Source organism: Mustela lutreola, chromosome 3, assembly GCF_030435805.1.
Source record: "Mustela lutreola isolate mMusLut2 chromosome 3, mMusLut2.pri, whole genome shotgun sequence".
Lineage (NCBI taxonomy): Eukaryota > Metazoa > Chordata > Mammalia > Carnivora > Mustelidae > Mustela > Mustela lutreola.
In genome coordinates, this window is record NC_081292.1 from 2535247 (window position 1) to 2561481 (window position 26235).

Sequence of the window (26235 nt, forward strand, 5' to 3'; positions counted from 1 at the left end):
GCTGGAAGCCCCCAAGGCCAGGGACCCCAGGTAAGAAGGGACCCGCTGCCCCAGTGTTCCTGGGCTCCGGGCAGGGGCCACACTTCACCCTCTGCCCAGTGCCACGGTCCTGGGAGGGCTCAATGGGGAGTGTCCCGGGAGGGAAAAGGCAGAGGAGCCCGTCCTGGTTCAGCCAGACCCTAAACCCAAGCCACCCCAGAGCAAGCTACAGCTCAGAGTGCGGGCGAGGAAAGCGACAGCCACAGGCGCTCCGAGCACCACACAAACACCAGTCCCTCCTGGGGCCGCAGAACGCTCCCGAGTGTGTGTGTGCATGGCTGTGTTTACCAGAAAGCAAGAGGAGCAAAGGCCCAAGGAAACCCCAGGACTGCAGACCTCTCCATGCAGGGCTGACCTGTCCCCTCACTGCCCACAGATGCCGGGCACTTCGGGGAGACCCCATGGGCAACAGCAGAGGGCCTCGCTCTGCTACCCAGTATCCCTGAACAGGTCCTCGGGGCTGAAGGCCACTGGGCAGGGAAGGGCCACAGGACTGTCCCCTGGAGCCTGCAGCTGCCCCTATCGGCAGGGGTGAGGGGTTAGACTGGCTGGGGGACAGGGAGCAGGATCCAGGCTAGAATGGGGTCAGGGTCTGGACCTAGGCTGGACCCACCCCAGGCTGGATCGGGGTCTTGCCACACACCCCACTTGTCTGTGCCGAGACTGGGTCTCCCACACCCAGATGGGAGCCAACAGCGATGCCTCACCCCTGCTGACCCAGGTCCTCCCACGTGGCTCCACCACGCCCTACGGCCACCCCCCAAGAGGGGCCCTTCCTCCCCACCACCCCCCCTCCATGAGACGCCAGGAACCCTGAGCAGGGCTGACCCCTGTTGGCCAGCAACCATCCCCCAGGCCCACTACCATGAGGCAAGAGCCCCACTTGTACACGATGCGGCCCCTCCAACCTGCCTGCCAGGGGTCCCCCAGCCCAGCGCCTGGGACCCCAGCCCGGCACGGAACCCTCTGCTGGGTCCAGAGCAGCCATCCTTTGGAAACCCCGTTAGGGTTTTCCTCCATGTCTGCAGATGAGTGAACAGGCTGGGGAAAGGCAACAGGACCCTCTCCGGGCCCTGACCAGACAGACACTTCCTGAAGCTCAAGTCTGGGAGGCAAGAACACCCCGCCCTCAGTCATGAGAGGGGGAATCCAGATTCAGAGGCTGCTGCCCGCATGCCGGGTCATGGCCTGCTGGACCCCACAGGGCTTCAGAGAGGGCCAGCCCCTCCCGACGCAGGTCCCTCGGTGATCTGGGAGACGCTGGAGCGGTGCGGCTCCATGAGGTCCCGGGAGAGGTGAAGCAGAGCATGGGAGCGCCGTGAGCAGGGCTGGGACCCGGCAGCTCCTGTGGGGCCTTGGGTGGGGCCACCACGTCCTGTGCTGTGTGAGCCCCCAGCTGCGTGGGGGCTGGTCCAGGGGTGCAGCCCCCTCCCCCGGCTGAGGCTGAGGTCCTCCCGGCACGCCCGCACACCCCAGCTCACCCCTGCTCGCTCACGTGCACGCACACAGGCAGTCTGCCGCCGCCTCCATCCGCCCAGTGGGCCGGGCACGGGGGTGAGACCCAGAGTGTGGGGTGCACCGGCCCCCCTGGGATGCTCGGCAGCCCGGTGGCCGGGAACTATATATAGTGCCCGGGCATCACGTGGGCAGGATGACCAGTGCCCGGCAGGCCACCCGACTTCTTGTGGCTCCCACACCTGCCGCCTAAATATAACCGCAGCTGGGTCAGCGTGCACAGCCAAACAAAGGGGCTGCGGAGGGCTGAGCAGGAGAGAGGAAGCGGCAGGAGGAAGGGGAAATGCAACAGCAGAGGGGAGGCGGCTGACCACCGCGGGGCGGGACCCTGCCTCCCAGGCGCCTGCCTCCTGCCTCTGCACATCAGCGCAGGAAACCATCGGCCCTAGGCACACCCTCCCCACCACCCTCTGGGGCTCCCGATGACCCCTGCCAGGAGGAGGTCCCATAGCAGAGGGGGCCTACCCAGGGCTGGGCGCTGGGGGACCTCCGCACAGGCAAAGGCCTGCAGGACAAAGTCTCCATGGCAGAGGAGTAGAGGCTGCCAGAGAGAGGTGGGTTGGGGATGCCGAAGCCCACCGGCTGAGGGCCAGGCACCCCTCACCTGGCCTGCTTGACTCCTGCCCAGCTCTCCAGCCTCAGGCCGGAGGACTCCTGAGCACCTTCCTGTGTTTCTGTGTGCCCAACACCACACCTCACTGAACCCTCACCACCGCCGGGGAGCCCGCCATCCTCCTGCCCACCCCTCGCTGTGTGCACATGGGGAGACTGAGGCCCTGGGGCTAAGAGCCCACACGGGGTCACCCATGGAGCTGTCTCCACACCCCGCTCACCTTCACCAAGAGACCCTCTGCAATGCTCCCAGGTAGAGCCATCCCCAGGGTCTAGCCGACCCCAGCAGCAGGGTCCCGGCTTTGCCTCCTGGGAGCGCCATGTAAGGAAGGCAGTGCCCCCCAGAAGATGGGCGTCAAGAGTCAAGCCTGGCATCACAGTCAACACTGTGCCTGCTCTGGCCAGCCCGGGGGCCCTAGGAAGACAGGGGAGCAGGGCACACAAGACCCAGCACACAGGGTCCCGGGAGGCCTTGCCTTGCTGGAAGGCGGCTCCGAGCCCAGCCAGCCAGCCTGGCCGCTGCAGTCGGCAGTCAGAGCCATAGGGCTGTGGGGAGCAGGGGTGTGCTGGCAGGGGCCCAGGCCAGAGCACAGCCCCCTCCAGGCTCATCCCCACACACGCACCCAGAAAGCATCAGCCATGGCGTGGCCCCTGCTGGACAGGCAGGCAGGAAGGAGGCCCCGCAGGAGCCCCACACACAGGCCCACCCTCACCAGGCCACGTGGTCTGCCCTTCAGCTCAAGGAACCCAAGGCAAGGGCTCCTATCCTCATGCCTCCATCTGGCACCAACGTGGGCGTCAAGCCAGGACTCCCATTTCAGGGCTCTTAGCTCCCCACTTCCAGCAGCACCTTCCTGAAGGCCATCTCTGGGCACTCGGCGCCCCCACCGCCGCCAACCTCCCATCCCGACTGCTTTCAGAGGAGCTGTCCCCTCCGACGCTGCCTGCCGTGAACGAGACACCTTGGCCACATTGTACAGATAAAACACAACAGATCAGAGAGGCTACGTGACTCGCCCGAGTCGCCCAGCCAGGAAGCAGAAGAACCACGGTTGGGGCTGAGTTTTACTGAGCCGCAAAGGCCCCTGCTCTTGCCGACTCTGGGCCTCTGGGAGAAAGGGCCTCTGGGCAAGCCGCTTCCCCCACCCCAGTCTGAATCCTCATTCGTACACAGTAAAAGTTTCCCATCGAGCTCTTTGACACTGCATCCAAAACATAGGGCACACCGTGCTGCTCAGGCTATAGACCTGAGCCCCGGCAACAGTGTCCCCCCCCCCCTTGCCCGGGGCACCCGCTCTGGCCACGCCTGGGGGGCACCTGCTGCAGCTGGCAAGACCCCAAGCCCTTCGGAGAAGTCTATTTTTATCAGAGCAGGAGCCGTTCCTGGAATCCTCCCAGAGCGAGCCCAAGTCCACACACAGTTGGGGGGGCAGTCGTGAGCCGGCCCAGCCCGCCCTGATCCCCTAGGAAACCCTCCCAGAGCCCTCCCGCCCCGCACCCAGCAGCACTAAGGGTCAGCCCCGCCACGGCCAAGCACGGCGCCTCCCTTCCCTCCATCCCTGTCCTGTCCCCTCTCCCTCCAGCCACATGCCCTTTAGAGCAGTGTCCCAGCCCCAGGGAAGGCACGTCCCAAAGGAGGGACACGGAGGCTGTCGAGTCCACGCTGCCTCCGCACGGGGCCTGGCACCAGAAGGGCTCCCTACTTGTTTATGGAAGGAACAAATGACCCAACGTTCTGGGCAGAGGTCCAGATCTGGGAAACGTCCAGAACCCATCATGGGATCTTAGCCCCTGAGGTCCAGAGGGAACTCGAAGGTCACCTCCGCCACCCAGTCCCCCAGCTCGCACACCTCCAGGGACAGGGAGCTCACTACTCCTTGGCAGCACCTCTCTGCCTTCAGGCAGCTCCCTGAGTAATCGGGGCCCCCCTCCAGGGCCCGCTGAGTGCCCGCAGCTGGGATGGGCACCGGCGGGAGGAAGACTTCCAAGCAGATTAAGCCAGCGCAGCGGGTAGCCCCGAGGGCAGCCCCGCTGGAGGGTCAGGTGATCGGGGGAGGCTTTCCTGAAGCAGCCGGCCAGCGGGGAGCCCAGCGCGGAGCCCAGCGCGCTGCAGATGCCTGGAATCTCATCAGGGCTTGACTGGCTGCCCTGACTCCCCGGGCGACCTGGGGCCAGGGCTTGCCCTCTCTGGGGCATGTGGCCTCCGCTGCCGATGGAGACGCCACCAGGGAGGAAAGCCACCTTCCGAGCTGGTGCCAGCTCCCAGCCAGTCACGGGGCACCCAGCTACGACCTGCAAGCAGAGCTGGGGGGAGCGGGCCTCGGTTTGCACTGGGGCGGGCACCTCTTCCGCCCGCCAGGATCTCGGAGTGGAGGCCTGCTCCGAGAGCAGGCTCCCCAAACCATGGCGGCTGCCCCTTGGGCCCACTCAGGCCGCCTCGCCACACCTGTGGCTTTAAGGGTGCCCCGGGGGGGCGTGGTGCTGACTCCCCAAACCGAGCGCACCCCCCCCCAAGGTCACCCTCGAGGGCTGTCAGCCACCAGCGCTACCGGGACAGGCCCCAGCTCCACCGGAGACCGACGGGCACGTGGGCGGGCACCTTGAGAGTGCGGGTAAGGCCACGGGACTCCCCACCAGCTGTCGTTAGTGGCAGGTACAGCACGGCTGGGCGGGCCGCAGGGGTCTCCTGGACCCAATGGCCATCGGGAGCCAGCCAGGCCTAGCCTGAGCACCCCCCGGCCCGGACAGCACTCACCCAGCAAGCACCAGAAGTAAAGGGCGCCTCTCCGAGCTGCTGTCCGCCTCACCCTGCCTCGCCTGGCAGGGCCCGGGCCCTCCCCTCAGGGGCACCTGTGGCAGGGACACGCAGGGCAGGAGGAGTGAGCACAGGAGGGACAGCAGGCACGGGTGCCAGCTGCACACAGGGCAGCACCAAGCTGGGACGGTCAGGGCCGGGACTCAGGCTCAGGGGTCGGGGTGCAGCCAGGCCTGTGACCAGACACGACGAGGCTTGCCTTGCTGGGGTGTCCAGAAGACAAAGGGACAGTACGAGATAAGGGCTAGAACCCCTGTGTGGCTGTGGGACAGTGCCCTGCTAGGGCACCTACCCTGCCCCCAGCCCCAGCAAGCCCCTCCTGATGGCCAGGCTGCCGGTGACACCCATGGTGACACATGGGCCACAGCATGTGGACTGCACCTCCCGGACAGCCCCCTCTGTCGGAAGCCCCACCTCCCGCCCACTACCACCGACCAGGGCAGCACCACCACCCGAGCCCTGCACTGGCTCTGGGAGCCTTCGGCCACCTGTGTGCCCACTCCCGCTCCAGACCTCAGGACTCCCACCAAGCGGGAAGGAGAACCAGGCGTGTGCAGCCCATTTACGAGTACTGAGCCCTCCCGCGCCCGGCACGGGGCTGAGCCCAGAGACGCGGGGAAAGCACGCTCCGGAGCAAGCCCCCCAGATGGGGCTGCCGGCCACCCCTCCGCCCCCTGCCCTGGGAAGCCACCTCCCAGACAGCGCCCACGGGTGCCCCACACGCAGGCAGCGCTCCTGAGCCAGGGGTCACCCCGCCCCTCACGGCACCCTGTGCCTCAGTTTCCTAAGCTGCCACATACAGGGGCATTTCCTGACACCATCCGTTCCCAGGCTGCCTGGGTCACACCTGAGCCACCCCTGAGGCTGGTGAACCAGGGCTCCGGCTTCACCCTGCTAGCTCTCCTGCCAGGGGGAGCACTGCCTCCCCCCGACCCCCACACAGCAGCCGCCGCCCCCTGGGCCCTCCTGCACCCTGCCTTGACCATGCACTTCCTTCCACCACCCGCCCGCCCAGGGACCCCAGGCAGCCTGTTTCCTCAGCCTCCACTTCAGACTGCGAGGCGAGGGGTCACGGACCAGCGACCGCAGGCCCTTACTGTCCCTCATCTGCAAGGGAGAAGGACAGTGGCTGCCCTCCGGGGACGATGTCAGGAACACAGATTCCGTCCTGAGAAGCGCACAGACCAGAGATCCCACCCCAGAGCGTGGACCGCCCTTCCCTCCCCGATCTCGGGTGCTGTACCCCAAGACCCCCAGAGAGCTCAGGACCCCACCTGAGACACAAACTGGGGGACCCAGGGCTGCCCTTGAAGGACACCCACACACCCTGCTCCCCCATCAGGGGATGGAGATCCCGGGGGGTGTCCCTTCCTCTCCTCTAACCAGCCAGCCCGCTCTCCCCACCAGGGTGGGCATCGAGAGACACAGCGGGCAGCTCAGTGGGCACTTCCATGAGGGCACGTGCCACCGCCAGCCCCAGACCCAACCCGGGACCAAGGGCCCACGTCCTCCACCCACCCACCTGGTGAGCACCCCAGTCCCCTTCGTCGAGACCTGAACATACAATGATGGCCCCACGCTGCTGCGGCTCATACACCGCCTGCGGCTCCCCATGGCCCCAAGCCAAGCTCTGACTTTCCAGCCTGACCCACTGGTCCCAGCCCTCCGACCCTCAGCTTACGAGTGGGAGGAGGCATGGGGCACCCGGGTGGATCAGCGGGTTAAAGCCTCAGGTCCTGGTCTCAGGGTCCTGGGATCGAGCCCCGCGTCGGGCTCTCTGCTCAGCGGGGAGCCTGCTTCCCCCTCTGCCTGCCTCTCTGCCTGCGTGTGATCTCTCTGTGTGTCAAATAAATAAATAAAATCTTTTAAAAAAAAAAAGTGGGAGGAGACAGAGGGGGGGCCTGTAGGATCCATGCCTCCAGTCACCCTCTCGTCTGTGTCCAGGCGCGGCCCCCAGACTCTCCTCATCCCCCCCACCAGGAAGTCCTCCTGGATGCCCTCACTGCTGGGATTTTGCCCATTGAGTTTTCATTCCTATGTGTCCCTACCCAGCATCCTCTCTGCTCCGGGCCCCATGCTGAGAGCACTGGGGCCAAGGGTGAGTGAACCCTCACGACCCGACCCTCAGGGAACCCACCATCTGGGGTGGGGCTCAGGCAATGGACTGCACAGACAGAAACAAGACTGGGAGTGGCTCTCGGGCACCGCGGCCTTTGGGCCGAGATGCGGGCCCCACCCTACGGACACGGCAAGGGTCCCCACCTGGGAAAGGCATCAGACTCGCCAGCACCTGTTCCTGCTGCCACTCTGGAAACCACTTCCCACCCCATGTCCCCATCACCCCCAGCTCTGCACACACCCCCACCTGAAGCCAAAGACCAGAACCCCATTTTCCACAGGGGCTGGACAGACGCGGAGCAGAGCTGCCAGAAGCCTGGCGTCCCACTGCTGAGCCCGGGGCTCCTCCTTCCCTTCCACCCGATGAATCACACGAACTCCACCTGTGCGAGCTTGGGCCCAGGCCCGGTTTCGTAAACACGAGGCCTTCGGAGCAGCCAAAGTCGATGCCCAGAGGCCCGGCTGCAAATACCACCCTCCCCCGCCCCCCACCGCGTGCCCCTCCTGGGGCACCAGGCCCTCAACTCAGAGCCCAGCAGCTCCTGCTTTGCACACAATTGTGACCCAACCTAGAAAGCCACAGATACTTCCAAACGCCTCAAGGGGGGGGTCACTCAAACCCAAGGCAGGGGCCAGTGACGGTCTAATAAGGGCATCGACAGTTACCACCTGCAGAAAACCCGCTTTCAGGCTAAAGACTCTGGGGATCCAACAGACCCTAAGTGCCTCCGTTTACTAGCTGGGGAGGGGTCCCCGCAGCCCTGAAGCTCCACAGATCCCTGTTGTATCAGGGGGTTTAGCACCACCGCCGCCCCCGCCCCCGCTCCAGGCTGCTGTAAAAACCAAAGGAGGAAGTGGGTCTGCAGGTGCCCCCCAGCCCCACCCCGAGCGGCACAGCCTGTGGTCACAGTCAGCATCTCAGCAAGTGGCCAGGCCGAGCCCAGGACCCAGCAGCTGCCTGGCCAGAGGGTGAGCCCCCCAGCACCACCAAGGACCCCTGATGACCAGGTGACCTCGGACGGGCCCCATCCACACCAGCTGTTATGGCCATGCTGTGACGACCCACGGGACCCCCTCTCACTCCCCTGCCAGCAATAAATCATCAACTATGTGAGCACTGTGTTCACAGTGGGGCCCTGCATATCCCTCCCCCACTCCCCTGAGGAGGCAGAAGAGGCAGGCCGGGACATCCCCCCACAAATTGTTGCCCCTCCACAGTGCAGCCGACCAGCAGTTCCAGGGACCCTCCTCTGAGCCACGGGCCGGGCGCACAGCAATACGGGACAGCTCGGGCTCTGGAAGGAGAAGCGTCCATCCCTGGGTCACCCGCCCCTACTTCGACAGAGGAAGCTACTGAGGCTCCAGCTGACCTGAGTGTGAGCAGAAAGGCCTGGGAACCCCTGCCGCCCGGCTCTGAGGTCTGCCCCAGGGATGGCCACACCCAGGCCTCCGCCAGCCCCACCTTCCCCACCGGACCGAGGAGCTGCTGGGAGCCCGCGGTCACTCACCCGCCTTCCCGGTCCCGGAGTCCTGGGGCGCCGCGCCCCCGCCCAGCTTTATCCCCGCCCGGGCTGCCCGCCCTCCCGCGTCAAAGGCCCCTGATCGCCGGTAAACTGCGCCGGGAGGGAGGCGGGGGCACGCTGGGGCAGCCCCGACGAGGCCAGCCTTTGGCTCCCACTGCACTCCCCCCTCCCAGGGCTGCCTGGAAGCAGGGGAGTGGGGCTGGGACAGGGATCTGAGGTTGAGGCGAGCACCCTGGTCCCAGGAAGCAGTGGGCAGGAGAGCCCCCTCCCCCACGGGGCCTGACTCTGGGCTGCAGGAGGCAGTCCCCAGGGCCCTGAATCCAAAGGCAGCCAGAGCAGGGGGAGGAGGGGGAGGGAGGGGGCTGGAGGAGTGGGCGCAGAGCCAGCCTGGAGATCTTTCCAAGGCCCCGAAGCCCAGCCTGGCAGCCCAGCCTGGCAGCCGGCAGAGTGGAGGGTCAGGGGGACAGCCTGGGGCTCCCCAGTTCTCTGGCCTGTCTCCCCACTGCCTGCTGCAGGTTGGGAAGGGGGTTCCAGGACCCTTCCCTTGCTGAGGGGGCACTCAGTGCACCCCTACCTCCCCAACCCACCCACACAGAAACAACCTAGCCCTCTCTAGGCTGCCCCCAACCTCAGCAGCCCCCCAGGGCCCTCCCCAGACTGCTCTCGGGCTCCGGAGAGCTGCCCACGCTTCCCCAGGGCCCCCGCGGGCCCAGCCCTCAGGTCTTCCTGTTGTCCGTTTCCCCCACAAGGAAGCCAGGGAAACCGGCTAACAGGCCAGTGAGCCCACCACACCCCGGCCGGGGCCTCAAGGCCCCACAAAAACACCAAGGAAGGGAAGAAGAGGGAACCCCACCAGTGGGGGAGGGGTGCTCCTGTCCCTGAGGCCCAGGGTCACTTGTCCCTCCTCCCCCCAGGATGCTACCCTAGTGGGGATGGCACCAGGAAGGATGAAGCCCTCTCCCCAGACCCTGGATGGGGGTGGGGGTGGTAGCCCAGGCCAGCCCTGCCCGGAGAGGTCACCGATGTCCCTGCCCCGGCCTGCCCCCCGCCAGGTGAGCAGCAGGTTCCTCCCGAGCTGCAGCTGCAGGAACAGCCTCCACAGCTGGCCCCGGAAGGGCGGCCCCATTACCCCACCAGCCCGTCCCGACGTCGGCCCACAGACCGCTCCCCTCTCTGGTTCCCACCAGGCACCTGCCAGCTGCCCACCGGCCACCCCGCCCCAGACAGAGCCCCTTCCCAGTGGCCCAGGGCCCAGGCCTTGACCCATGCCTTGGCCAGGCCCCAGAGCCCTCCCTTAGCCACCCAGCTGGCCCGCTGGGTCTGCGGCAGCCTCGGCCAGGTGCTGTGACTCACACACCGGCCCCCAGGCCTTTGTCCCTGTCCCTGTCCCTGCCTGGGCCTCCATCTGGCGGCCCTCTTCCCTCCCACCTCTCCCAGCCCCACCGCATGAACCTCTCCTCACCCCCCGCAGCCCTCCCTCCCTCCTCACCCCCGCAGCCCTCCCTCCCTCCTCACCCCCGCAGCCCTCCCTCCCTCCTCACCCCCGCAGCCCTCCCTCCCTCCTCACCCCCGCAGCCCTCCCTCCCTCCTCACCCCCGCAGCCCTCCCTCCCTCCTCACCCCCGCAGCCCTCCCTCCCTCCTCACCCCCGCAGCCCTCCCTCCCTCCTCACCCCCGCAGCCCTCCCTCCCTCCTCACCCCCGCAGCCCTCCCTCCCTCCTCACCCCCGCAGCCCTCCCTCCCTCCTCACCCCCGCAGCCCTCCCTCCCTCCTCACCCCCGCAGCCCTCCCTCCCTCCTCACCCCCGCAGCCCTCCCTCCCTCCTCACCCCCGCAGCCCTCCCTCCCTCCTCACCCCCGCAGCCCTCCCTCCCTCCTCACCCCCGCAGCCCTCCCTCCCTCCTCACCCCCGCAGCCCTCCCTCCCTCCTCACCCCCGCAGCCCTCCCTCCCTCCTCACCCCCGCAGCCCTCCCTCCCTCCTCACCCCCGCAGCCCTCCCTCCCTCCTCACCCCCGCAGCCCTCCCTCCCTCCTCACCCCCGCAGCCCTCCCTCCCTCCTCACCCCCGCAGCCCTCCCTCCCTCCTCACCCCCGCAGCCCTCCCTCCCTCCTCACCCCCGCAGCCCTCCCTCCCTCCTCACCCCCGCAGCCCTCCCTCCCTCCTCACCCCCGCAGCCCTCCCTCCCTCCTCACCCCCGCAGCCCTCCCTCCCTCCTCACCCCCGCAGCCCTCCCTCCCTCCTCACCCCCGCAGCCCTCCCTCCCTCCTCACCCCCGCAGCCCTCCCTCCTCTCCTCACCCCCGCAGCCCTCCCTCCCTCCTCACCCCCGCAGCCCTCCCTCCCTCCTCACCCCCGCAGCCCTCCCTCCTCTCCTCACCCCCGCAGCCCTCCCTCCCTCCTCACCCCCGCAGCCCTCCCTCCCTCCTCACCCCCGCAGCCCTCCCTCCCTCCTCACCCCCGCAGCCCTCCCTCCCTCCTCACCCCCGCAGCCCTCCCTCCTCTCCTCACCCCCGCAGCCCTCCCTCCACTGCCCCGCCCCTCTCTGGACCAGTCCCAGAGGCCATGTGCACCTTGGACCACCCCTGGAGGGCAGGGCCACGTCCAGCCCCCTTCAGATCTCCCCAAGGGAGGGTAGAGACTTCAGAGGGTCAGCGTCCACGAGTGGACCCCCAGGCCCGCTGAGGAGACAGGACGGCACAGGACGACCGGCCAAGCCAGAGGTTCAGCAGGACCTAGTGTGACTGAGAAGCCGTGTGGCAGCCCAGGGGCAGCTCTGTCAAGGCACACACGGTGGGTGTCCAGACCAGACGCCCGTGCCAAGAGGGTGGGGACCCCGTTCCCCTATGCCACCATGCCGCCCGGTGGCCCGCCACATCGTCTGTGTTCTCCGGTCCATACCCCATCTCCCACTAGACCTGGAAGGACTCTGCCCAGACTCCCAAGTCAGACTACAGAAGTCTCACACGGCCAGGGACCTCGCACGGATGGGGAGACCCGGTGTCCTGCCTTAGTAACCAGAGGGTCAGAGCCCTCCCACTGTGGTCTCTGGGCCTATCACTGCCCCTCCCCGGGCCCCAGCCCGCCTGTCTTAGCAAGGACACAGCTGGACTCATCTGCGTGTCCGATATTGCCCCGTTGGTGAAAGGCAGGTTCCCAAGCATCCCCCCTCCCCACGGGGCCCCACCACGTGCACTGGCACACACAGTCAGGTGAGCCCCGGGAGGCTAGAAGCAGGGTTCTGCAGGCCCTGCTGCACCCCCCTGTCCCCAGGGGTCATCTCCTGCCCTCAGCCTCCCCGCCTTGCAGAGCCTCAGTCCCGGAGGTCTGGTTATCTGGCAGCAGTTTCCAGCCTACAGCCCGTTACTCTGGAGTATACGGTGTTGGGTTGGGAATTCCTAGGCTCCGATTCTAACAGGACGAAGAGCTTCGAAAGCCTGCCCTAGCCTGCACCCACGGTCCCCAGTGCTTTCCCCCTGGGCCCCTCTGGGCTGGTGCCGACTCCTGGCACCATGCCCCCGAGCCTCCGGAATGGGCACGGCGTCCCAGAGGAGCCGGGAGCTTCACGGATTCGCTTGGCGCCAACGGCCCCTGAGAGGTCCTTGTACCCACCAAGTCCCCAGCTCAAGCCCCTGCCAGGAAGGCAGAGGCCCCAGGAGGCCCAGAGGAGGCCCCCGGTCCTTGCCGTCCTGAGAGCCCCAGGCCTCCCCAGTCCACCAGGTGGAGCCCAACCACTCCCATGCCCCCTGCCACACACACACACACACACACACACACACACACACACACACACACGGACCCTCAACGGGCAAAAGGCACCTGGGGTCCTCAGAACCGGGGTGGTGGCATGGGCCTCCTGGATGGTCCATGGGGCCTCCCAGAGGAGGAAGTCTCTGCCCCCCGGAACCAGCTGGAGGCCCCACGGGGTGCGCCCTGGGATACCCCGACAGCTGAGAAAGTCCTCCGTGTGGCTGCCTGTGCCCCCACACACACCTTTTCTCCTCCCTGGGCCTTTCGGTCGTCTGCACAACTTGGATATAACAGACCCTCTCAAGGGGGGAAAACAAGAGCTGCCCCCCAACATGCCCCCGGTGCCCACGGAGTTGTCCCGTGGCCTGGGGGGCAGGGGTGGGGCACCCCTGTGAGGGGAGGCTCCATTAAGGACACCCCCAGTACTGGGGGGCATTTGCTGCGCCCGCCTGAGTCCCCTCCCCTGGGAGGAGCGGCTCTTGCTCGTCCTCTGGCCCTGGACCATGCAAGGTCAGCATCCCCGAGGGGGATGAGAAGGAGGTCCTGGGGGAGATCTAGGGTGCCAGAAGACAGCTGGCACCAGACAGGCGGTCAGCCCCTCCCCCGCTGCACCTGCTGTGCCCCAGTCCCAACCAGGAGGCAGGATAGGACCCCCCCGCACCCTCAGGGGAGGGGGCTCTGCCCACAGATGCAGCAGCCAGTCCCCTGTACCCGTGCAGCCACCCTGGACCCATGGCAGGACATGGCCAACAGCTGCCCCAGAAGCCGGCGGCCCCCGGGGAACTGGCCCCTGCGGCATCCAGGCGTGCTAGCCGTTTCTGCTCACCGCCGCACCCGAAGCCGGGCCAGCAAAGGAGGCTGCGGCCCAGCTGGAACGTGGGTCCACGCGCCGGCGCGGCTCGGCTCACCACCCCCACACACCCGAGGGGCGTGCCCAGGAGTGCAGAACAGGGGAAGGCTCCAGGACCCCTGCACACGCAGACCCCTCCCCACATTCATCCCCCACGCAGTGCTGAAGGAAGCCATCAGCCCTTTTCACAGATTAGGAAACTGAGGCTATGGCCATGCAGTCAGTGACTTGACTAGCCCGAGGCCACAGCTATGCGCAGCTGAGCCAGCCCAGGTGGGCACTACCGCTGTGTTTTCTCCTTAAAACAAGCCCTGATCCGGAAACCGAGGCCCGGCCCTCCAACAGATCTCAGGGCTCCCGGAAGCCCCGTCACCCATCGCCTCCATCCATCACCAAGGCCCCCGCACCCCCCCTACCCAGCACACAGGCCACCAGGGGTCAGGCGGGCGGGAAGGGGTCGCAAGATCACGGAGGTGGCCAGGGCTGCTGGCCAAGACCCTGGTGGACGCGCGTCAGAGGGGCCTTCAGGAGCCACGGGAAAGAGTTCTGACCTGGCCTCGGGAGGCCACATCCAAAATAACCGGCCCCACCGCCCCGGGAGGACTCTGCCGGGCGCACGTAGGCCTCACAGCCCTGGGCGCTGCCAAGCTGGGTGCGGAAGGTCATGGCTATTTCTGGGCCAGCCTGGCAGCGAGACACAGCCCCCCGGCGCCCCCAGAGAACCTGCGCAAGAGGGGTAGGTTGCTGCATCCAGGACACACGCTAGAGGGGCCCGCAGACCCCCAGGGCAGTGGGGAGCCCCGCGCCGCTACTTTTCTCTTCCCGGCGCTGCCGCCGTCTCAGCTCCGTGTCAGCCCCGCCGGCATCTCCAGCGGTCGCCGGGTGCCGAGCCCCGGGCTGGATCCCTGGGTGGACGGAGAACCGTGTCCCGTCTCTGAAACCACAGTGGCGCTTCCTGCTCTTCAGCAGCTCGAACCCTGAGCACACGCAGCCCAGGACGGCTCGACGACCCAGGCCCCCAGGGAAGCCAGCGTGACACCCACCATGCACAGCGCTGTGTCCACCCTGCAACGTCGCAACCTCGTGGGTGCCCGTGGCCGTCCCACCCGTGGGAGCCTGAGGCCCACGGAGCGCAGGAGACTCTGAGGCGGGGCCTCCCCGAACCCAGGCCCTGCGGGGTCTCTAGGGGCCCAGCAGGAGGGGCTCCCTCCCATCACCCCGACCCCAGTGTGGCTCTGCCCCACACCCTTGCTCAGGTCCTGACAGCTCCCAGAGGGTCTCTGTGCCTCAGTCTGTTCATCGGTAAGATGGGTTCGCTGGACGCTGTTCCTTCATGGAGCTGCTGGTGGCCGCTCTCCTGGGATCTGCAGGGACACTTCCCTTCCCAGCAGCCTTGCCTGAGCCCCTGGAATGATTCTTCTGTGCCAGACACCCAGGGGGACTCTGAGGGGACTCTAAGCCCCGTGGGAGGACCTGCATTCAGAATGGGGATTCCCCCAGGGGTTTCCTTGGGACACCGAAGGGGCTTTTTTTCCTGCAAAATGTCCCAGAGCCTTTATTCCTCAATAGATGCGATGGCCTGGGACGGGGGGCGGGGGCAGGGCAGCCGGCAGCACGTTTCCAGAATGTTTTGGACGCCAGGCACCAGCAAAGACGGCCCCTCCCAGAACCTCAGCAACACACCGGGTTGGGTCAGCCCCATGCCCCAGTCCCAGCTGCGAGGGTGGGAGAGGCTCCTGGCCAGGCCTCCCTGCCTCCAGCTCCTCTGTGCGGCTCCCATCTCTGAGCCCGGCCGGTGGTCAGGGCGGGGACCACCACACAGAGACGGAGGCGGAGCCCAGGCCAGGCCACCCTGAACCCCCAGCCCCTGGTCCTCTGCCTGGGGCCCCCACCTTGGTCAGGTGGAGGGATTAGCTCCGGGCTGTAGCCAGCCCCTGCTTTAAAGTGACCGAGCCCGCGTCCCGTCCGCTTCCCGCGACTGGCCCTTCAGCCGCTCCTCCAGGAGCTCCAGACAGGGCACGACCAGGGGTGCAGAGCCCGTGTGGGGCTGCACGGCCCCGAGCCCGCACCCAACTGTGCTCTGCAGACTCCCAGCAGTAGGAGCCCCACAGCAGTGCCCACCTCCCCACCCAGACAGGACGATCGGGAGTGGAGGGGACACAAAGCAGGGAGGGCAGGAGACTGCACAAGAAGAGAGACATGTCCGAAGCAGGCCCCACGCGCCACCAGACTCACCAACACCGGGCACTGCCCCGGGGGGAAGGCCGGCTCCACGCCGTGCTCCTGAGCTCGCTGAGTGCCCGCCAGTCCTAGCACCGCTGCCCGCTCTTCTCTAAGCCCTGCCGGCCACCCCGGGGCAGAGCCGGGCTAATCCTATTTTGCAGACTTTAACTGAGAACCTGTGCAGGCCAGACTCTGCGGCGCGGGGAGCAGGCTCCATGGCTTTCCTGAGATAAAATTCATGGACTGTGACATTGGCCATTTTAACTATTTTAAACCAGACACTCGGGCGTTTTCTAGCATCTCCGTGGTGTTGTGTGATCATCACCACTACCTACGCCCAAAACATTTCCATCACCCCAACAAGCAGCCCCACACCTCTTGTGGACCTGCCCCGTCCCCACGGACACTCCCACCCCCGCCGCCCGCCCAGCTGCTGGCAGTCACTTGTCCACTTGGGAGCACATCTCCACGGACCTGCCACGTCCATAAAATCACACACCACGTGGCCTTGGGGGTGTGGCTCCCCGATCTCCACATCACGCTTCCGAGGGTCAAGCGTGTTGTCCCGGGGTCAGGGCTGCACCCCTTTATTGGCTCCCCTACGTGGAGACCATGCTCAGCTCACGAACAGCTGGGTCACTTGCGGGTCTGTCCCCCCAACCCCCACAGGGACTGTACGCTGTCCAGACAGCAAGGCTGGACACCCACAATCACCCGTGCTTCCAGGACCCAGGGGTACCGCAGAGGCAGGAGGCTTACCCTCTCCCCAGCAGAACGAGTGGGGTCCCTCGTGCACCCAAGTGTGAGAAAAAACCCAGGGAGGGGCAGACAGGGTATGGGGGGTGGCAGGGCCTGGGGGGGGAGTCCAGTCAGGAGGGTGGGCATGGCAGCACAGGGGCGAGGGGTGGTGGGGAGCACCTGGGCAGTCCCCTCCTGGGTCCAGCAGGGGCGCAGTGGGCTGTGGAGGGCGCTGAGCAGGCCGGGGAGGGACAGAAGGCCCAGCAGCCAGCCAGGTAAAAGGGGGCCCTGCGGGGTCCCCGGGATTCGTCACAGCATCTTCAAAAGCTACAGACACAGCCACCGCGCGTCGAGTGAGCACAGCCCGCAGGTTCGTTCGTTCTGGAGGCAAGGCTGGTTCAGAGGCGAACCCCAGCCGGCAGCAGCACCAGGACAGGAGGGGAGAGAAGAGACGAGCGACACTCTACGGGGCGACACCACCCGGCCCCGTGCGACGGCCCCCGTGTCGGCCAGCCACACACAGCCTGTGCGGGTGGGCCTGCCCACACCAGCAGCTGGACCACACCCTGCAGGACAGCGAAGGACACGCTGGCCCCCTCGAGTCTTGAGAGCTCCCCCTGAGAAGGGCAAATGGGCTGGGGGTCAGGCGGAGGGCACGGCCCGAGGGAAGGCCAGGAGGGCGGGAGCAGAAAGGTGGTGACCCAGGCTGCCGGGGAAGCGCAGGAAATGCCCCCCGGGGAAGGCAGACCCTGGCGGGCCCCCATTCTCAGAATCACTGCAGGGCAGCGGCGGGGAGGGGCAGGTCTTTGCAACCCCAGATTGAGGGGTGTCACAGAATCAAGCACAAGAGGAGGAAACAGAAACTCCCCAGAACCCCCAACAGGGGCAGGAGAGGCCACATGGAGTGACAAGTGAGACAGCAGTGCCTGGGCCCCTGAGGTCACCGAGAGTTTGGGGAGCGTCTGCCCAGAGACAGCCGCCACCCTGGCGTCCTGGGTACCCCGACCCGCACTCCCTACCTGGTGTCACCCCGCTGACACGGTCCTTCAGGGTTGAAGCCCCTGATGACACCCACGCCACTTCGAAGGAAACGCCCAAGTCCCCTCGCCCCCGTGGGCCCCACCACCGGCTGCTGTCCCCCCACACCCCTCCTCGCTCTGCTCTGGCCTCACCCGCCCTCCTGTTGTCCCGACGACGTGCCATGTACGGTCTCGCCTCCAGTCCTTTGCCCTTGCCGTGCCCTGGGCCAGGCGCTCTCTGTCCCCAGAGCATCCTGTCCTGTCGCCAGGCCTTGGCCTCCCCTCTGGGACTCCCTCCTGGCTCCACCTGCCCATCCCAACCCCACCTCCTCGAAGGCCCCGTCCGTCACCGGCTCACAGACACTGGGCTCCGGGTGGACGCCGTCCACGGTTGTGCTCTGGGGCCAAGGGAGCTCGTAGAGAAAAAAGCTCATGGCAGGCAAGACCACAAAGTTGGCCACAGCAACCTGGCAGGGACCCTGGGGCCAGGCGCCCACAAATCATAGCACCAGCAACCGAGAGGCTCTCAGCCATCAAGGAGCCCTGCCCAAGCAGATCGCCCCACACATCTAGAATCTTCTACCCTTGATGCAGGGGCCACGCGGAGCCCCTGCAGAAGGGGAGGTAAGTGGAGAGCCCCACCTTGCCCTGCACCGTCAACAGAGTGTGCTGTACCCAGGAAGGAACAGCATGGAGAGCTGAGGCCAGCCCCGTCCCCAGGCCAGCCTCCCCAGGTTCTGGACTCCTGGCCCAGCGCCCCCTCCTCCCAGTAGCCGTCCAAGCTTCTCCCACTGCAAGGGCCTCTCAGCAGGCCCCAGGACCCCGGCCCCCACCTCCACAGCCTCCCTCAGGCCTGGGCACACACGCCGCAAACCATCTTTTATACACTTTTTAGTACCTCGGCACACGGGAGGGGGTGAGGCCAGCAACGCTCAGACCCGGGGGCAGCCCGGGCTCTACAAACCGGCTGCCCACACCGGAGGGCAGCTGTGGGGCTAGGTCACAGACTAGTGGGCCTGGTGTGCAGGAGGCACTCGGGAACAGCCGGTGACCCTCCTGGGACAGGCCCACGACCGCCTGTCCTCAGCCCACGGGCGCCGCTGGAACATCCCGCCTCGCCCAGGACCGGCTGACGGCCACGCCTCCCGGCCGTGGTGCTCCTGGAGCCCAGAGCCCGCCCAGAGCCCCGGTTCTCACGCTCACTTCCTCACGGGAAGGGAAGGGTCGGGGAGACGCTCACCCTGCCTGCAAGACCCCAGGACAGAGCCTGCCGAGGCAGAGGGGGGGGCGGGGGCGGGGGGGAACGCAGTGAGAGCGCAGGGGAGACAGGAAGAAACCAGGCGGGGGTGCCCCTTGCTCCCCATGGCAGGCCAGGCAGGGCCACCGGACCCCCAGCCCACCAGGCTCCTCCTGAAGGCGGGAGGCCGGGCGGGCACAAGGCGGCCAAGGGCCCACTGGGGTCAGCGTCCTTCCTCAGGCTGGGCAGGCCCAGCTGGCAGTGGCCGTGGGAACTGTCCCCAGGCCCAGCCAGCCACACTCAGGCCAGGCAGTGGGCACGTCCCAAGGGGCGGAAGCCCAGACCCTGATCCTGCTGGAGGCATGTCCAGACCTGCCGGCTGACCCAAGGGTCTCGAAGGGGAGGGTGAGGAGAACAGGGTCTCGGGCCGCCCCTACCACTACAGTCACCATCCAGCCCCCAGACCCTGCCCACCCTTCTGCTTCCCCTCCCAACAGCCACCCCCTTAGCCACGCTCCCAGAGGCCACAGCCTCCACCTGCACCCCGCACCCCTGTCTCCTGGGTTAGGGGCCCCTCCTGCGGCTCCCTCCACCCCACCCCTCCCCAACCAGCTCAGAGCCCGCCCCAGGACTGAGGCTGGGACTTCGTGGGCCACAGCCATGCTGGGCCTCATCTGAGGCCCGTGGAGGGGGAAGGGTAGCAAACAGGCTGGACGGACAGACGGACACACTTGATAGACAGCTCCACCCGCACTCCAGCCCACGTGCCGCAGGGGGCCTGGGAGCCCCCAGCTCCGCCCCAGTCCATCCCTGCCCCCTACACTCCACCGGGGACCCCCGGCCACTGGCTGTCCTCACAGGCCTGGGGGCCCCTCGGGACGGCCCTTCCGGTGACTTCCTGCCAGGGAGGCTGGGGGGAGGGAAGCAAGGCCTCCAGCTGGCTTCCTGCGGCTGCCCGGCCGTGGGAACACCCCAGCCGCCGAGGTCTAGGAAGAGCGGTGCGGGGGCGGGGGAGGCTGTGTCACCCATCAGCAGGGCACGCACTGTGCGCCTCGGGCTGCCCGGACCCACTGCCTGTCTTACGTTTCCCAACATCCCCACGAAAGGGGTTCCTACCCCCGTTTACAGAGGGGGAAACTGAGGCACGGGTGGGTGAGTTACACCAAAGGCCTGAGGCAGGACCTCCTCTCTGCCCCTGTCAGGCTCTCACCCCACCGCGGAGTGGGGGGCGGCAGGCCATCCCAGCCACGCCTCAGAGCTAAGGAAAAGCCAGAGAGGGGAGCGCAAGCTGGTGGCTGTGCCGGAATGGGGTCCGCTCCCCACGCCCCACACACACAAGGAGGCTCCGCGTCTGTAAATGAGGGACCGACAGTCCTGGCTCCACGCCACTCTGCAAGGACCACACAAGCCCCGCCAAGGCCACCTTCCCTCCCAGCACACCTCCCACACTGCTGCCCTGAGCAGGGTCCTCCAACCCACACACGCAGCCCCCACCTGGGGAAGCGGCTGGCTGTGAGGAGGCCCCAGAGTGTGGCTGACGACGCAGCTGCCCCAGCGACTTGGCTAACTCCGGCCCGAGCCCCTCCATCCTACTGTGATGCCCGCATCCTTCATGCCCCGGGCCAGATGCTGCCTCCTCCCAGAAGCTCACCTGGACTTCTACCTACCTACCTTCTATCTACCACAGCCTCAGACTCGGAGGGTCACACTCTCTAGGAAAGCCGCTGCTGTCCTGCTCACCCACACTCCCAGGGTCAGGGCCACCTCTCTCTGCCGTCACCCATTCCCCACCAGGGGCCAGTGCAGGCCTGGGCAGCCCCTCACAGGGCACAGGGAGGCGGAAGTGAGGCCAGGCCAGTAGCTTCCAGCCGACATCACAGCCGCCGAGATGGAGGTGATGGGCGTGGGCGCTGACTAACATGCTCGGGTCCATCCAGACCCAGAGACCTGGGTCCATGGGGACCATCAGGAAAGCGGCCCGTTTCAAGTGAGATGCAGAGCGGTCAGCTCCCACGAAGTCAAGCTGAGATGCCCAGGAGCTCGGAGCCCACCGCCATCAGAGATTGCCTGGGCTGTGTGGGTTTTTATACGGAACATCACAACATCTGGATTAAATCACAATGATGCAGTCAGGGACCTGTTCGAGTGTCACCCCTCCCCAGACGTGAGCCCCAGGGCAGGTGGTGCTATCTCGGCCCACCCCGCCCAGGCGCCGAGAGCCCAGCATGCCAGCTGAAGAAGCCAAGGCACCAACAGCCGCGCTTCCCCAGGTCCCAGGCCCCTGGCGAGGGCGAGCGGAGAGCCGGGCGAGACCCAGTCGCACAGAGCAGACGCGGGGCAGGAAGCAGCAGCAAGGCTCGGGTGGCTGGAGCTTCCCCACCAAGCCTGACCTCCCATCCAGTCTGCTGCAAGGTCCACAGTGTGCTCCAAGCACCCCATTCTCCAGACAAGAACACTGAGGCTCAAGAAGCCCAGAGGCAGGCGCGGGTCACCAGAGAGACCAGCAGAGCTGGGACCAGGGCTCTGGGCTCCTCCAAACCATGCGGAGGGGAGGAGAGGACAGCGAGACGACCGTGGAGCGCCCCAGGCACCCCCAGACAGCCCCTGAGTTCCACACGGCCATTCCCAGCAGACGGGCCACTGGGCAGCCAGCCAGAGAGCAGCCCGAGAGGAGCGGCGCGGCTGAGCACGGCAGGGAGATGAAAGCAGGGAGATGTTTGCTTTGGCAGGCCCTGGTCTGGGCCAGAGCGTGAGGAGGGAGCTGGGGTCCCCACACCAGCAGATGATGGGGGGCACCATCAGGAGCGCCCTCTGGGGGCGGGGCGACACAGAAGAGGTCAAGCCCACCACGTGTAGCCACGGGGCAGGGATGGGACAGGCAGGCAGCGGGGGAACCCGGGGCGGGTGGCCGGAGGGGAATCCTCGGCGCCCTCCCACACCTCTTCCGGGAAGCCTGAGTCACAAGAGGGGCCGCCGGGCCGGGAGAGCGGCTGGGAGCACCAGTCCCCATGGGAAGGGGACAGGGCAGGGCCGCCTGCCTGTCAGCCCGCCTCCACCGGCTGGGCCAGCCCCGGCTTTGGGGTCTCTGCGGCCACAGAGGCCGTGGGAACGGGCTCCTGCCGCTCCCGGGAAGGGCTGTGGGGACGGTGGAGCTGGAGAAGGCAGATCGGAGCCCCCCTGTCTGCGGAAACTGAGAGCCCTAAGGAGAACCAGAACTGGCCCGAAGCCCGTGACCTGTCCTGGACTACGTGTGCTCCGGTAGCCATGCCTGGACACTGCGGAGGCCTGCGGCAGCACGTCTCCTGACATCCTGGGCTCAGAGCCCCATCCCAGCACATCAGTGCCCTGCTAAGCACTCAAGACCCCAGACTCCCTACGGTGGGAGCCGTCCTCCCGATGCTCCCACTTCTGGGACCATATCCCAGGGAAGTCGGACCCTCGAGGCTCCGCTCCACCCCACCACCCCTGCTCTAGAACACTCCGCGGCTCCCCCGAACCTGAGCGAGGCCAGTTCCCTACCTTCCGTCTGCCCACACCAGCAACAGTGCCTGCTCGGGGCACCAGACGTCCTGAGGGACACGTGTGCTGCCCCCCAAAGAGCACCTAGGGACCCGGGGTGATGACCCACTGACAGACCCTGATCGGGTCCAGCCCTCATGTGTTGGGAGACTATGGCACTGACGCCCACCCCAAGGGTCACCCAGAAGGAGAGTGGGGCCCTGAAGCCAACTTCCCAGCCCAGCCCCTCCCCCAGCAGACACTTCCTGAGCATGGGACGCAGGCCCTCCCCGCTGCTGGCTTGTGGTGACGTTCCACGGTCCTGCCTCCATGCAAGACCCCACCGCGCTCAGGCCAGGCACCCAGGACGAGCACCGTAATGGCGGCGGCCAGAAGACCCAGGACAGAGGGGTCGGCAGTGTTGGAGGCCTGGGGACCTCCCGCGGGAGATGGGCCTGGCGGGCGTAGGTCTGACAGCTGACACCGGCCCTTCCTGGGTCCCCCTCCCCACCACCGGCCAGCCCTCACCCCTATCCAATGTCTTCCTAGCACATCTGCGAGCGTCACCCTGCGCGGGTGACCTCCAGCTTGGGCAGTCCGGCTCACAGCCTCTCGGGGCCAGGCTCACAGTAGGCTCCCCAGTTTGCTGGCCCAGGGAGACAGGAAGGCCTGACTGGCTGCTTTGACCCGGATCCCAAACCACCCGGGGACCCTAAAGGTGCCGGCCCTGTGGAGGGGCACCCCCGGGTAATGAGATCCTGCCCCCCACGGGTGAGGTGATGAGAACCCTCCTACCCCTGACAAGAAGACCCAGGGTCCAGGTCGGAAGGAGGGAAGTGGTGTTCCCCACACACCTTCTGACTGCCAGGGTGCGGTCCACCCACATGACTGACCCCACACCTCCTTGCTCCCATTCTACAGATGCAGAAACTGAGGGCCGAGGCAATGGTTCCTGGGAAGAAACTAAATCCAGGCCCTCCTGATTAGCTCCGCCTTCTCTGTTGTACCTGCTGGCCCTGGGAAAAGCCCCGAGGGGCAGTACAGCATAGCAGGGACTCCAGGGAGCAGGTGACAGCAGCAAGGGAGGCCGGGTGGAGGCAGGATGCCAGGCAGCTGGTGGGGAGGCCATCCCAGACGGAGGGCACAGGCTAGGGCCGGGCAGCGGGGAGAAGCCCCGGTGCACTGTGTGGTGACTGCCTACAGTGAGGTTTGGAGCCTCTGGGTAACGGCAAGTTCAAGGTTTCTGGGAAACCATCAGCCATCGCTGGAACCATAGCCCCAGCCGCTCCCGGCTCTGCCCCTCCAGCCAAACGCTGCCTGGACATGCCCGTGCCCTTTCTCCTTGACCTCTTGCTCGGGTCCACCAGCCAGTGAGGCACAGTGTCCCCATCTGGATGTGAGCCCCCAAGGCCCCTAGCACAGGCCTGTGTGCTGCCAGTGCACCCCACTGGGGAGCAGGGCGGGCTCACAGCAGCTTGGCCAAGGCCGATGGTGCGCACCTCTTCCCAGCCACGTGGGCAGGAAGTCAAGCTGGCACGCAGGAGACAGAGGAGACTCGCTGGGGCCCCCAGCCCCGTCCCGGAGGTCAGGGAAGGTGTCCCGGAGGACAGCAAGGGCAAAGAGGAGCCGGCAAGCCAAGGAGACAGCCTGGAGGCCCCATCTGCTCACCACCGGCATCTTCCTCCACCACCCTGAGCACTCGGACAGGGGCACACGCCCTGCCCTGTCCCCCTCCAGCCAGTGGAGTCCTGAGGCTCACCCCCGACACCCACCCGATCCCAGCACGGGGCCTGGCACAGAGTAAGTGCACAGAGTAATTACGGGGTGCAGTGGTCGTCCTAGGGACACTTGAGGGGCAGCCTCTCTCCCTGAAGAGCGGCCGGGAGGGGGGGCCGTGGAGACACACCCATGCCGGCCTCAGGCCCAGACTCAGCCTCTCCCGTTGCCTCCTTACAGCAGCCTGCAGGGTGGGCCAAACAGCACCCACTTCACAGATGGGCAAACCAAGGCCCTGGTTAGATCTGCAGGGGAAATGGACCTGACTCCACCGCACTGGGCCTCAGTCTCCTCATCTGAGAAATGGGGTTAATAACCTCACGGGAGGACATGAGGTCACCTGCACGGAGCTCTGAAGAGGCCGCTGGGCAAGAAGAGCACAGGTCCCCTCCACGGACCCCATCTGGTCCCCACCCCCGGGCTGCTCTGGTCCGAACCCATTATCAGGTGCGGAGCTGACCACAGAGCCCGCAGGCCAGGAGACGAGGCGCAGGGCCTGGCGAAGAGGCTGGGGTGGCCACGGGCACTGTGACCTGCTGGCCTGGACCCCCTGCCACCCTCAGGCCCGCTCTCCCAGAGCCAACGGGCCAGGCGCCGGCCTGAGAGGTCACCACACCACACAGGGGCTGCGCTCTGCCGGCTCGCAGCTGGCCACACCGCCGGTCCCAGCCGCAGCTGCCCAGCCGAGCCCCAGGCGCGCGCGCGGAGCCACCTGTGAAATCCCTGCGACACTGGCGCCAGGCTGCCGGCGCGGCTCCGCAGCGGGCCAGGGCTCGGGGAGGCACTGCCAGGCTACCAGCCCCGGCAAGGGTCTGGGCCGGGCCGCAGAGCTCAGCCTCCGGGAACATGGGCTGGGGACGTCGGCTGCCCTCCCCGTCCTACCGCAGGACAGGGAAACCCCTGGGGTTCTGAGAAGACCAGGTCCCCCGGGACCACGCCGATGAGGAAGCAGAGTAGGGACCGGGGCCGCACCAGAACCCCGAGCCGCAACTTCGGGAGGACGACCTGCGGACGGGGTCACGCGCCCCCCCAGACACGGGAGCCGGCTCAGCTCTTCCGGCCGGGGTCGTCCCGCTGCACGCCCCCGGGGAAGGGGGGAACGACGGGCTGGGCCCCGAGCCCGGCCTCCAGCGCCCTGCACGTGGCCGCGCCCAGGCCCGCGTTCCCGCAGCAGCAGCAGCGGCGGCGGCCAAGCCAGGCCGCGGGGTCCCGGGACGCGCCCAGCGCAAGAGGCGGCCGCGCTCGGCCTGCGCGCCCACGGCCCCACGCGCCCGCGCCGCGCGCCCACGCCGAGCGCGCGCCGAGGAGACTGACCTGGCGGTCCCGGCGCCGGCTCGACGGGCGGAGGCAGGGGGCGCGCGTGCACATGGGCCGGCGCGCGCAAGCGCGACCCCGGCCCCGGGAGCGCGGGCCGCGCCGTCGGGTCACGTGGGCGGCGCGGCCCAATAGGAACGCTCCCCACGCTGCAGTCGCGCGCGCGCGCGCGCGCGCCCGGGAGGCCCCGCCCAGACGGAAAGGGGCGTGGCCATGGGGGCGGTCCGGGGTCTGACCTTGGCCCCTGGCGGGGGCAGGCTACCAAAGGCTGGGAGTGCGGATGTACTGCGGCTCCTTTGAGCCCCCGGGGGAGGATGGACGGGCAGTGTGGACGGAGGGGGAGGGGCCCCGAGCTCGGGAGAGGTCCGGAGGCCAACAGTTTTACGAAACTTAAGGTGCCTCGACTTACCCACTTGTCCATGGGGCTGAGCCCCAGATCCGTGGGAGGGGTTTCCGGAAGGATAGGGCCTGCACAGCAGTCACCCAGTGGCCGCACTGGGGTCTCATGTACGGGGGGCCTCTGGAAGTGAGCTCCTAGAGGTGGTCATCAGGGCCACGGGGACCTCACGCACTCCAGGGCGGGCGCCCACGCAGAGGTGCCTGAGAGAAGTGAGGCCCAACTCTTCCCTGTCTCCCTGTGCCACGTGGGCTGGGCCATTTCAGCCACCAGCCAGCCCCCGGGGAGACTTTTGAGATGCCCCTTGGGGACTGGTAAGGGGGTCTCCTTCTGGATCAGCACTTCCTAGGGGGCTCGTGGCTAGGCACGAGGCCAGAGAGGTAGGCACAGAAGCAAGTCTCAAGTCTCCCGCCACACCAGTCCATGGGTGCCCCCTGCCCTCGGCCCAGCCAAATGCCCAGCTTCTCCTCCTCCAGCCAGGTGGAAGCTTGCTCTGGGACCACCTCTGGGGGAGGCTGCTCTCCCCCAGCCGCCCACCCTCAGCAGCCACAGGGACCCCTGGAAGGCAGGTGATGGCTGAGCAAGGGACAGACAGGTTCACACTCCAGGCCTGAATTCCAGGCTCCAGAATCCCCCCTGGAATCGGGAAGAGCTGAATGCAGGAGATCCCCACCAACCCCCCCACCCCAAGCAGTGGAGAGGAGGCCCCCCTCAGAGATGGATTAGGGGGAAGACAGACTGTGCAGGGGCCCACCGGGTGGGCAGGATTAGCAGATTAGCTCGGAGGAGGACAAAGATGAGGTCAGTGCTAAGTGG

The 26235-nt window shown here is 67.1% G+C and overlaps 1 protein-coding gene across 6 annotated transcripts in view; it reads right to left on the reverse strand.

Annotated features, from left to right (window-relative positions):
- The window catches only part of PTP4A3 (protein tyrosine phosphatase 4A3), a 32655-nt gene extending 7541 nt beyond the window's left edge, over positions 1–25114 (reverse strand). The window contains exon 1 of one of the 6 annotated variants that reach the window (XM_059168808.1): positions 25023–25114. The gene's annotated coding sequence lies outside the window, so the exon portion shown is untranslated. Of the gene's footprint in view, positions 1–1520; positions 1756–6662; positions 6686–7346; positions 7467–8469; positions 8572–8607; positions 8845–25022 lie in introns of those variants that run through there. The other 5 variants (XM_059168806.1, XM_059168809.1, XM_059168807.1 and 2 more) reach the window with 5 other exon arrangements.
- Positions 25115–26235: the final 1121 nt, after the last annotated feature.